This window comes from Gossypium hirsutum, chromosome A03 (genome assembly GCF_007990345.1).
Source record: "Gossypium hirsutum isolate 1008001.06 chromosome A03, Gossypium_hirsutum_v2.1, whole genome shotgun sequence".
Classification (NCBI taxonomy): domain Eukaryota; kingdom Viridiplantae; phylum Streptophyta; class Magnoliopsida; order Malvales; family Malvaceae; genus Gossypium; species Gossypium hirsutum.
In genome coordinates this window covers 14628273-14640489 of record NC_053426.1, presented here as the reverse complement: position 1 = coordinate 14640489, position 12217 = coordinate 14628273, and the positions used below count along the sequence as shown (strand labels likewise).

General features: G+C 33.2%; 1 pseudogene; it reads left to right on the top strand.

Moving 5' to 3' along the window:
- Nucleotides 1-1544: 1544 nt before the first annotated feature.
- Nucleotides 1545-5422, top strand: LOC107947353 (wall-associated receptor kinase 2-like; annotated as a pseudogene).
- The last annotated feature ends 6795 nt before the right edge of the window (nucleotides 5423-12217 follow it).

Below are 12217 nucleotides of genomic sequence, written 5' to 3'. Positions count from 1 at the left end.
CAGGTGAGGACAACGCAACAATCAACCATGAAAGAAGCTGACGATGGTATTGATCCCAAAGATACAATCACCCTGGGGGTCAGCTACCTACTCAGGAGATGATGACGACGGGGAGGAAATCTACAGGCCGACACCTTTGGATGCACCTCCGGTGGTATGGTCAGTTGTACGCAAAAATACTCCACGTGACCGCCATCCACCGCCTTGTGGCACACATTTTTCCTAACAACACCATTGATTGTATTTTTTATTTTAATTTTGTTTATGTAAATATAGACATATCATAAATAAAATAAAATAAAAATCGAGGTCGAATAAACCATTTGTCATTATTACTATCAATGTTTCATCGATGAATAACAAATGTCGGATTTTATTATCTACATATTGTTTTAATAATTATTATCACTTAATTAGATTTAATTACAAATTTAATTATTTTAAATTAATAATTACTTAATGAGTACTATAGTTATATATAAATTAAAACTAACATATATCACTATAAATAATGTATTAACAAAACGTTTTTCATTCAAATAACATCTAAAAAATTAATAAAAATAATCTTTTAATATTAATTAATAAGTTCTGTTTCCATCATTAAAAACGTATGATGTTCATTACTATTTGATTTAGTTTAGTTTTTATTATTAAATTGATATTCCTTAGTTTTATTATTATTAGATTTTAATAATGCTTAAAAAATTGTAAATGTTTTTTTTTTACTATTAAGTAAGGATTGCTTGTAGATGAAATTTTGCGTCATATTCGAATAATACTTTATTTTATCTAATTACTTAATATTTTAAAATTGAATGTTTTCCACTTATTTTTTAATACTCTTAAAATATTTTATTATCTCAACTATTTATCAAAATTAGTAGACTTATACTTAAGTTAGATCAATCCTCATTTATTTAGTAAATCTGTATTTTTAAAATATATATTTTAAAATTATATTATTTAATAAATTAAAAAATAAACAACTAGTTATATATACGTGTAAACACGATTGACATAGATATTGCTACTAATTTTATGCTTCTATTAAAGTGTTAGGTAAAAACTATGGGTAGTTTTAAGTATTATCATAAAAAAATAAACCATCTATAATTATTTTTATTATCTACTAGATAAAATGAAACAATGCCATCTCCCAGTACCAACCATACTAGTAATTTCGCAATAAATTGTAACGACAGAAATGCGTACTTGCTTCTATCTATAATTGAACTCGTCAAGTGTATATTTAATTTAATGTGATTTGGAGAAAAATCTGGTTATAGGAGAAAAAAACTGAAATATGAATAATTAGAAAATGATAGATGGATGTTGAATGCTTACCAATTTCAATTTCCAAAATATAGTTGGTCGATGGTCCCTCTATATTCAAAACAGAAAGGACGATGCAATAAAGATGAGTACTACTGACATACGTTGACACCTTCCTCCTAGCTAATAAATATGGTTGCTGTTGCCCAATTAAAATGGCTTTGAATCTTCCCACATGTTATTCCTATAAATTACTAACCAATGAGTAATCCTAGATACCGCCGAGAAAGATTAAAGAAAACAGAGACATGGGCTTTCGCTGTATGTTTAAGGTGCTTGCTGTGTTTGCAGTTACGTTAACAGTTACAGCAACCTCAGTAGCAGGTCAAGCAAAAGCAGGGTGCCAAAGCAACTGTGGGAATACCAGCATCCCATACCCTTTTGAAACAGGCAGTACTGATTGTAATATCAGTAAGAGATTTTTCATTCGTTGTAACACTAGTTTCAACCCTCCTAAAGCATTCCTGACCACCAGTGATATTGAAGTTCTCCACATCTCTCTCAATGGTTATTTGCGCATCCAATATTCGGTAGGTTATGACTGTTATAATTCATCAGGAAGTGCTTATTATTTCTATGCTGGGTTCAGGCTTTCAAAATTCCTCATATCTCATACTAGAAACAAGTTCACAGCCATTGGTTGTGACACCTATGCCTATGTTGAGGGTTTCACGGGACGAACATATTCGACCGGATGTGTATCCTTTTGTTATGATGTGGCCGATTTAGTAAATAGATCTTGCTCTGGCATCGGCTGCTGCCAGACGGCTCTCCCTAAAGGTGTGACGGATTATGAATTAAGTTTTGATAGCTATTGGAAGCATTCCAAAGTATTAAGCTTCAATCCTTGTAGTTATGGATTTGCCGTGGAAGATGGCGCCTATAGCTTCTCTGTTTCAGATCTTTCCAATATTAATTTCAGCAAAAGGAAGTTCCCAATTATTCTTGATTGGACAATTGGGAACCAAAGTTGCATGGAAGCTAAAATGGATGTAGATAATTATGCTTGCAAGCAAAATAGCGATTGCATAGATCCAGAAAATGGCCGCGGATATTTGTGCAAGTGTCTTCATGGTTTTCAAGGTAACCCTTATCTCTCTTACGGTTGCCAAGGTGAAGAATACAGGATTCATTTTGATAGACACTTTAATTTTGGGACCAATATATTGTTTTTTTCTTTCTTTCTTTCTTTAAAACTGTCTGAAAATTTTTGTAGATATTAATGAATGCGAGACATTGAAGCCTTGCAGTGGAACATGTCATAATCTACCTGGAAGCTATAATTGTTCATGCCCCAAGGGTTTTGAAGGTGATGGCCGGAAAAAAGGAACAGGTTGCAATCCTAAAGTCAAGCAGCATTTTCCCATTCTTGTTGGCACACTAGGTTAGTACATATAACACCTAGTTCTATTTGGTTATCACTCATTCGAATAAAATTTATACAAAATCATTAATAAATATTTTTAAAAGCCTTCCTACTTCAATGAAGTTTAGGTGAAAAACATTATATATTTTTTTTACTTTTTCGATTTCAAAATTAATGCTGAATTGTTTGATACCATTAATATTTCATCAAAATTTTTCATAAATACACACATGCAATCATGCTAACCTTACAAGTAATTCATTATGAACTCAATAAACATATATGATGGTAAGAATTTTTAAAAAAAAATACTAATAATGTCAATAATTAGATTAGAATTATTTTTAAATATACAAATTAAGAAAGCTTAAATTTCAAGTACATGAACTAATTCTCAAACCTCCATAAAGTATAAGTACTAGAGGCAAAGTTATAATTTAAAGGTCAAATTATAATATTGGTCCCTTTACTATGTTTAAATTTAAAATTTAGAATTTATACTTCAGTTTGACATAATTTAACCCTGTTACTTTCATAATGTCATTAGTTAGAGTTCAAATAAGTAACACAATTAATTGTTGCAATTAAATTGTTAACATGATTTTTTTCTTAAAAACACCCATTCTAGTGCACACATGCAAAAGAAAAAAATAAAATTATATAAATATAATGAGATAAAATGAATATTTTTAAAGAAAATATTTTGGATAAAAATCCATTGAAGTTTGTTATTGTCAATATGCTTTACTACATTTTTATTTGTCCTTTCTCTAGTTTTACATTATTATAATTAATCGTGCTTGATTACTCAAATACAAATTTACTCCTAACATCTATCCTATAACACTACAAAATTTCTCTCAATTTTAATTTACTTATTTGTGTTGTCTGTTTTTTTTTCTTGCCATACTTGAATTCAAAATATTATTTGCTTGGGTCAGTTGTAGTAAACCAGTCCAATTATAACTCAAATCTTAAAATTTAGATGTTAAATGCGAGCTTGAATATAGTGCAAAACACATCTAAAACATGTATACTTACTACTTAAACAACTGGGATCTAATGTTTTTTTAACAGTTTTACTAATGTTTATAAATGTTAATTTTTTAACATGTGAAATTCGAACTATCGGTACAATAGATTCTTATGTATTTTGAACATGTTTAAACTCATTGCATCAATAATATGTTAAAAAAATAATGTTATTAGTTTTTTTTATTTTTTCCTTTTTCTAAAATATAGATTTAAATTATCGGTGCAATAAGTTCTAAGAATAGTTTAAATATGCATAATGGCAAAACTAATATGTTTAAAAATTAAGTTGAGAAAAATTATAAATAAGATAATACTTTAAAAAAAAAAAACCACCCATCAATCCAAACCCAAATTCAACAGTACGAAAATAGGTGTGTCATCATCAACAAATCTTTTTCCGTAATTACAGGTATAGGCATGAGTCTTCTATTTTCCCTCTTTATGTTACTCATGGGTGTATTTGGGGCTTAGGCAGAGAAAGCTCAACCTACTAAAGCAACAGAACTTTAAGCAAAATGGTGGAGTTTTGTTGCGAGAACAACTTTCAAAACGTGAAGAGTATGGTGGGATAGCTAAAATCTTTACCCTCGAAGAACTCAAGAAGGCGATGAACAACTACCATGAAAGTAGAATCCTTGGACGAAGAGGTCAGGGTACTGTTTACAAAGGATTGTTGCTTGACGGGCGCAGCATTGCCATTAAAAAATCCCTCATTGGAAATCAAAGCCAAGTTCAACCATTCGTTAACGAAGTTATTGTGTTATCCCAAATCAACCACAGAAATGTGGTGAAACTCTTGAGATGTTGTTTGGAGACTCAAGTCCCTTTACTAGTCTATGAATATGTCAAAGATGGAACCCTCTTCGATTACTTGCACAATGCCACTCATACATCCATCATATCATGGGAATCTCGTTTGAAAATAGCTATAGAAGCAGTAGAAGCCCTTTCCTATTTGCACTCTGCTGCTTCTCCGCCTATTATTCATCGCGATGTCAAGTTGACCAACATACTTTTAGATGAGAACTATAATGCTAAAGTATCTGATTTCTGTGCTTCAAGATTGGTCCCTTCAAATAAAGAACAGGTAACAACGCTTGTCCAGGGAACTCTAGGCTACTTGGATCCTGAATATTTTCATTTAAGTCAATTGACTAAGAAGAGTGATGTTTATAGCTTTGGGGTTGTTCTCATAGAGTTAATGACAGGTCGGAAAGCGATTTCTTTTGAAAGACCTGAACATGAAAGAAACTTATCTCTATACTTTGTTTCTGTTATGAAAGAGGAACGCTTGCTAGATATTGTTGATGGGCGAGTGTTGAACGATAAAAACATTGAGCAGCTTAAGGAAGTGGCAACTTTAGCTAGGAGATAAGTGAGGCTAAAAGGAGAGGAAAGACCAACTATGAAGGAAGTTGTGTCTGAATTACAAGGATTGCTAGCAATAGAGAAACTTTCATGGGGAGCACATGACTTACAAGTGGAAGAGACTGAATACTTGCTTCATGATATGTATAACTATGACATCGAATTTGATGCCTCAACTAGCATCTCCATAGGGCTAGTAGCATTAAAAGCCAAGTTAAATTCAAAATCGATGGTGCACGATGATTTTTATTTTCTTTTGGTATCGCAATGATTTTCTTTAGCTGGTCTTGTATATTTTCTCTTCGCATTGTGCTGTGAATGACGTAATCTAAGCTTGGTGTGTGTAACATATTAAATCCAAAACTACATCTCTAGTGATTTTCTCATAAATTTAGTGTCAAAGTTCCATGATAATCTCAGTTGAAGTTTGCCACAAGTCTATATTACACGAGCCCAATTTTGCCCGGGCCCAATAATAAAGCAAAACCAAATAAACAATAGTCCATTTACAAACTAGCGCAATTACAAAGCCCAAATACAAAAAAAAGAGGGCCCAATGGCCTAAAAACATAAAACAGTTTCAGAAAAGCTAGAAACCCTAGGGTTTCTGGCGCCGTTCCTCTCCTCAATCACGCCACCCGAGGCCTACCACCATTTCACCAAAATGGAAAAGACGCTCTTCTCTCCCTGCAGTTGATACCTGCAAAAGGAATAAAAAAAGGACAGAAACAGCAAAGAAGCAGCAGCAAAGAAACAGTAGTAAAAAAATAGTAGATAGCAGAAGCAATAAAGAATGGAAAAAATATTTTGTAATCAGATATAAAAGCCCAAAATCTGAGATTTGTTTTTACAGAATACAAAAATTAAAAAAAAAACAATACAAAAACTAAGAATTTAAAACAATAGAGAGTAAAAACAAAGGTAGTTTATTTTCTTCCTTTTTTATTTTAGAAAAAAAAAAAGAAGAAAGAAAAATAAAATAATGAGTAAAAATAGAACTTTTACCTCCCTTTTCGTCTTCGCTCCACTGTCAGTGTCTCCTTCAGCCCAAGAGGCCGTCGAATCCTTAGGGATTCAGCCAAGGCCGCGGCGGAGGATGTTGGAAACCGAAAGGTTTTCCCTCTTTTTTTTTGAAATTTTGGCATTATTCTGACAGTTTCGACTCCAAATCGGAGTTCTACGCAAAGAAACGAGCAAAAGGGGGCATTTTGGTTTTTTCCAGCCATCGGAGGCGCCGTCGTTGATGACCGGTGGCCACGACAAGCGAATGACAACCTTGTGGCCAAAAGAGGAGAGGGTTTTGAGAGAAAAAAAACAAGGGAAGCGTTTTTTTTAACAAGGTTTAAAATGCTTTTTTTGGTCTGATTTTTTATTTTTATATAAGGTCCTATACGAAGTCGTTTTGGGCTTAATTTTCAGATGCCAAAACGACGTCGTTTTGACGCAACTTGAATATCCGACCCATTCATTCAGCAGGATCTGCGTGTTTTTGTGAAATGGTTTATTTGCGTTTCTAGTCCTTCTACTTTTGGACCCTTTTTTAATTCGGTCCTAATTTTGTTTTTTTTCCTTTTTAGATTATACTTTTGATTTTAATTTATTTTCAATTTAGTCCTTATACCGTTGACCCCTCGGGGAATGACACGTGTACTGTTTTGGATTAATTGTCCTTGAGGTCCTTAAACTTTTGCTCCGCATTTGAATTTAGCTTTTTTTGTCTTATTTTTTTAATTTAGACATTAGATTTTATTAGACCTTCAATTTAGTCCTTTATCCCCATTTCTTTGATTATTTTGCAACTTATGGCTTAATTTTCGTTTAAATTTCAATTTAATCCCTCATTTGATTAATTTTGCCTCTTTCATTTATATTAACACTTAAAATTTATGTCATTTACGTTTCTCTTTATTTATACGTTTTATTTTATCCCTGTTATCATTATTATCATTATTTTATCTACTTATTATTATGATATGATTACTAATATTATTAATATTATTATTATAATTACATTATTATTGTTATAGTATTCCTTTATTTATTCATCATTTATCATTCTAATTTTCTACCTGTATAGCCATTTTATATTATTTCATTATCATTATATCATACATTACGTTTAAACATATTTGTTCGTTTCATACTATGCCCGAATAAACTAAGTATACATCACTTTAAGTGTCACATTGATTTTTATTCAATGCATAAAAATGAGAATTTTAAAACCAATGCAACGTTCCGTATTTGGAGATTCAAGAAGTCGCGTCCTAATTTACGGAGTTCGACTTTTTCTTTAAACCTAGATAACCGAACATCCTTTTTAAAACTAAAAACACATGAGATTTTAATAGTAATTAAATAACGAGCAATCTTATTTTTGAGGATTTGAGATGTCGTGTTTTAACTTACAGGATATGACCTTTTCGTTTTGGTTACTTCGAGATAAGAAAACCTTTTACATATGTTTTAATTTATCTAAGTGATTCTAACTAAAAATAATATTATGCAAAGAGGGGTCATGTTTTAAATTCTCTTTAAATTTTCAATTCTCGACACTAAGAAATCAATTAATCAATTAGGTACCAATTTTGGGCTTTACGAGGGTGTTGATCATTCCTCGTGCGTAATTGACTCCCGAACCCATTTTCTGGATTTTCATAGACAAAAAATCATTGTTTTAATAAATTAAACCTTCTATTAAAACGATCAAATTTTGAGGTGATCCAATCACACCTAAATAAAAAGGATTGGTGGCGATTCAATTTTCATTCGTTTTCAAAATAAAGTCGATTTCAAAAAGGTTTCAATAGCTTGGCAACTCCACCGGGGACTAAAATAAGAGAGTCAAGCAGTAAGTTGATTACTTTTTGGTCTTTTTGTTGAAAATTGATAATTTGGTTTAAATTAACGATCCCTTTATTGCATTTCATCCTTCGTGTTTTGTCTTTGATATCTCGGGTTATATAGCGATCTAGTATACTTTTTTTTGTGTTTTTTGCATATTGTGTTGCATAATCGTTCAATTTTTTCCTTCTTAAGTGAGAGTGAGAAGCTATTCCTTCGTGAGGTCTTCACCTCCGTATAGGATAGTAGATTGCTTTCGGGATACATCCATATCTATGTCTTCGTGAGATCTTTATCTCCGTATAGCCATAGGGAAATGTATTTCCCTGAACTGAACTCGATTAGTATGAGCCTATAATGGGTGAGGATGAAGGAATCTGTTGGTTCAGGTACCCTTTTTTTAGAACTGAATCACATATAATAAGCCTTAAGAACCTACCCTAGGTAGAACCATACCAAACCTTTAGTGGTCACCAGAATAGGTGTTCTATTTATTGTTTCTTGCTTTGAATTATAGCTTTGTATAAAATGTACTGACTTGTTTCGTTTTGTTTTGTCTATGATTGCATTGCATTTTTATAGAAAAGGGTGTTGATTCACGTTCAGTTACTAAATAAAGAGTTTGTCATGGAAAAGAGATTTCTTGATAAAGTGTAAGACAATGCGGCCGTCCGGGTATGGTCCGAGAAGACACAACAAGAGAAAGGCGACAGCCTAACAGAGGGATATATGTCAGAACTGTGAGATTTCACTCGCATCAATGTAACTCAGAATAATCTCCAAGAGTTGAAAGAAATGTGAAACTAATGGTATGACGAAACCAAGAAGTTATTCTACCGAGACTATGGTGATTTGCCTTATCTACTCGATGTCAAAATGGATAAGCAATTATTTCGAGCTTTTGCCTAGTATTGGAATCCCGCCTATAGTTGCTTCACTTTTGGGAAGGTAGACTTGGTACCTACCGTAGAAGAGTACACTACTCTACTCCGTTGCCTGAGAATCTAAGCCGGCAAAGCTTATTCTAAAGCTGCTAATGTCCCGACTTTCTTAAAGAGGCCAATGAGCATCACGGGGATGAACGAGCAATGGGTCACGACCTAGATTAAACAAAAGGGAGATAGTAAATGCATCCTTTAGAAAAGTTTATGGGATTTGATTTTGGCACATTCGGATACGAAGAAAAGAGTCGACTTCTTCGCCTTGAGTATTTACGAGTTGGTCATCTTCCCTAAGACATTAGGACGCGTAAATGATGCAGCTTCAGATCTATTTGACTAACTTGACAAAAGAGTCATGCCCATCCCGGTAATTTTGGCCGAAACTTTCAAACCTTTGAGTGCATGCCGGAGAGTGGGTGAAGAAAGATTTATCGGTTGTGCGCAACTCTTGTTAACATGGTTCCATAGCCATTTTTAGAAGGTAGAAAAGGTCTCTTATCGAGTATTCTCCGAGAACTACTTTCCGTTGAAAGAGTTCGTGGCTACCCCAAGGCGAGACAACATTTCAGAAGAAAAATGGATGCCAATTTTCTAGGGTCTCTAAGATAAAGACGTTGAATGGAGGGCTCTTTGGATGATCCTTGATGAAATTTTGTACCAATGTGGAGACTTCGACTGGTTCCCTCTACTCGGGATATGGAGCGCTATTGGATATGCTCCTCTACTTGTATTAAGGTAGTATAGGTTGAGGTAGTTTATACCGGCAACACAAGGGTTGGCTCAGTGTGAGTTTGCATACAAAGGTGATAATTACAAGAAGAAGGTTCGTGAAATATTAAACGCTTGGAACCAAACCCATAGATTGAAAAGATTTGCCACAAATCTCATGACGACTCCCGAATATGATTAGTGGTGGGGTAAAAGAATTAATAACAATATCTCTGTATCAAGTCAAGAAAACACTCGGCCAATAGAAGAACATAAGCTAGAGATCATAAAGCAAGACTTTGAAAAGAGGAGTTCGGAGCTAGGGAAAAAGATAGAACAGTTGGAAGAAGAAAAGATTCAGCTAGGAATTAGATGTCAACATCCAGAAGTTAGAAGCCAAGAAAATGAGAAAAGGAAAGAACAGGGCTAAGGAAGACTTAGAACGTCGAAAAATAGATTATAAAAAGCTGCGTCTGTCGATGAGGACTACCGGGTTGGATAAAACATCAGAAAATGGTGGCAAGAAATCAAAGGAGAAAAGACTAGAGCTGATTAGCGGGAAAATAAATTCCAAAATTCTCGAGTCCAAGAAATGCTCTAGAAAGAGATTTATTAGAAAGCCGTGATGAAAAGGTTGGGTTGAGAGCCCGGGTGGTAGAATTAGAAAGGTCACTGCATCAATATCGTAGTTGTAACTCCGCAGTTGAGTTGAAAGCAAGCCTAAATAAGATTGAAGAGTTGAAAGGAAAGATAGAAGAGCTCGAGGCCGTACTGTAAAATTGTAAACTTCGAGTTGAGCTTCTTGAAACAAACAATGAACACTAGAAAGAGCAACTCTAACACTCTCAAGGTTAGATTAGGGATAAATATTACATCATAGGCGAAGCTATGACTCAAGTATGAGAAGTAGCCGACCATTTGCAAACCCTAGTAGTTCAAGCCGACATTCTGAGCTTAAAATACAAATCAGATTCAGATCAGGGTCGAGAATTAGCTTGGCTTCTTAGAAAAGTCAAAGCTTTGAGTATTAGGGCAAGGTCGTATATGTAAATATATCTGTTTTATGTAAAGAGATTTTTTTCTAGTAATGTTATTCTAATAAAATTGAATCAGAATTAATGTCTCTTTTTGCATTCATTTCATTCATCAACATTACATTTCATCATATGGGTTAAATTCCATAAAAAGACCCTAATTAATTGAAATTATGACAGTTACCCTAGAAACCAACAAGAATTTGCCAATTGAATATCCTTACAGTACCCGCGGTAAAACCAAAGTAATGGACCAAAGATTAGAGATATTAGAAAAAATTCAGAAAGACATGCAAGATCAGTTGCAAGCGCAGCTAAAGGAATAATTAGCTAATGTACAGCAAGTCATGAGGGATCAAATACAAGAATCCCAACAAAGTATGATAAACCAGTTGACCTAATTACTAGCTGGAGGGATTAAAAAAGGGAAAAGAACTGTGATTAACTTTGGAGATGATAATGAAGACCCTATTAGAATTTCAAAGAATACACAGGTGATAAAATATACCAAAACCTTGATATCAAGTAACATAATTATCATCTTTTAAACTAGCCTATACATGCCATATTTACAAATATCCACAAGTTCAAAAGTACCAATCGAAAATTGGATAGTGTGATATGCAAATCCGACTTGTCCAAAACAAGTGAGCTAACGAACCTCTATAAAACATAGAAAAGAAACAGAGTAAGCTTTATGGCTTAGTAAGCCCGTATAATTTAGAATTAAACTTACTACTATACATAATCAAGGCAATTTATTCAATGTATAATCAATTCAAGTACCAAATGCCTATACACAAACATTCATCCATAAGTTAGTCATATAATACATAAAATCCTCCATTATCACAATTCAATACTCAATATATATAGCATTCAACATTTCATTCTCAATCTTATAACCAATAATCCTTTCAATAATAATACTCATCCGTATAAGCAAAACTTATTTCCGTTGAACCTATTAGAATTTCAAAGGATACTCAGGTGATAAAATTAGTAATTTGTCAATTCATTATCATTTATGCTCTTTCGAGCCATGATCGGTAAGCTTCTCTTGAGCTGATGAATATTAAGCTCTATTGAGCTGAAACGGTAAGCTCTGTTGAGCTGAACAACAAGCTCATACGAGCTAAAACGGTAAGCTCCAATAAGCTGAAAACAGTAAGTTCTTACGAGCTGATATATCACTAAGCTTATATGAGCTGTGGTGAGTCCACAACAAATGCAGAAGTTCAACCAAAACGGTAACCCTAGTGACATGTCACTCGTATCCTGTGAATTCATATAGTTCAAATGGGGCTCAGTAATTAATAGACTATATCGATAAGGCATTCATATCTCAAGTATATCATTTATACACATTCGTTTCAATAATTACAAGAATATAAAAGTTCGATTCTAATTATCGAACTTATCTTGTATCCTCGAATAAAACTATTGGTTATTCGTCCACTTTCTATTTTCCCCGATCTAGTTCTGGTATTTGCTTATCTTGATCTAAATAATATCAAATTAACTCATTCAAACTTTCATTCAATTCAATTTAGCCTAAAACATTTATTTCGACTAAATTACAATTT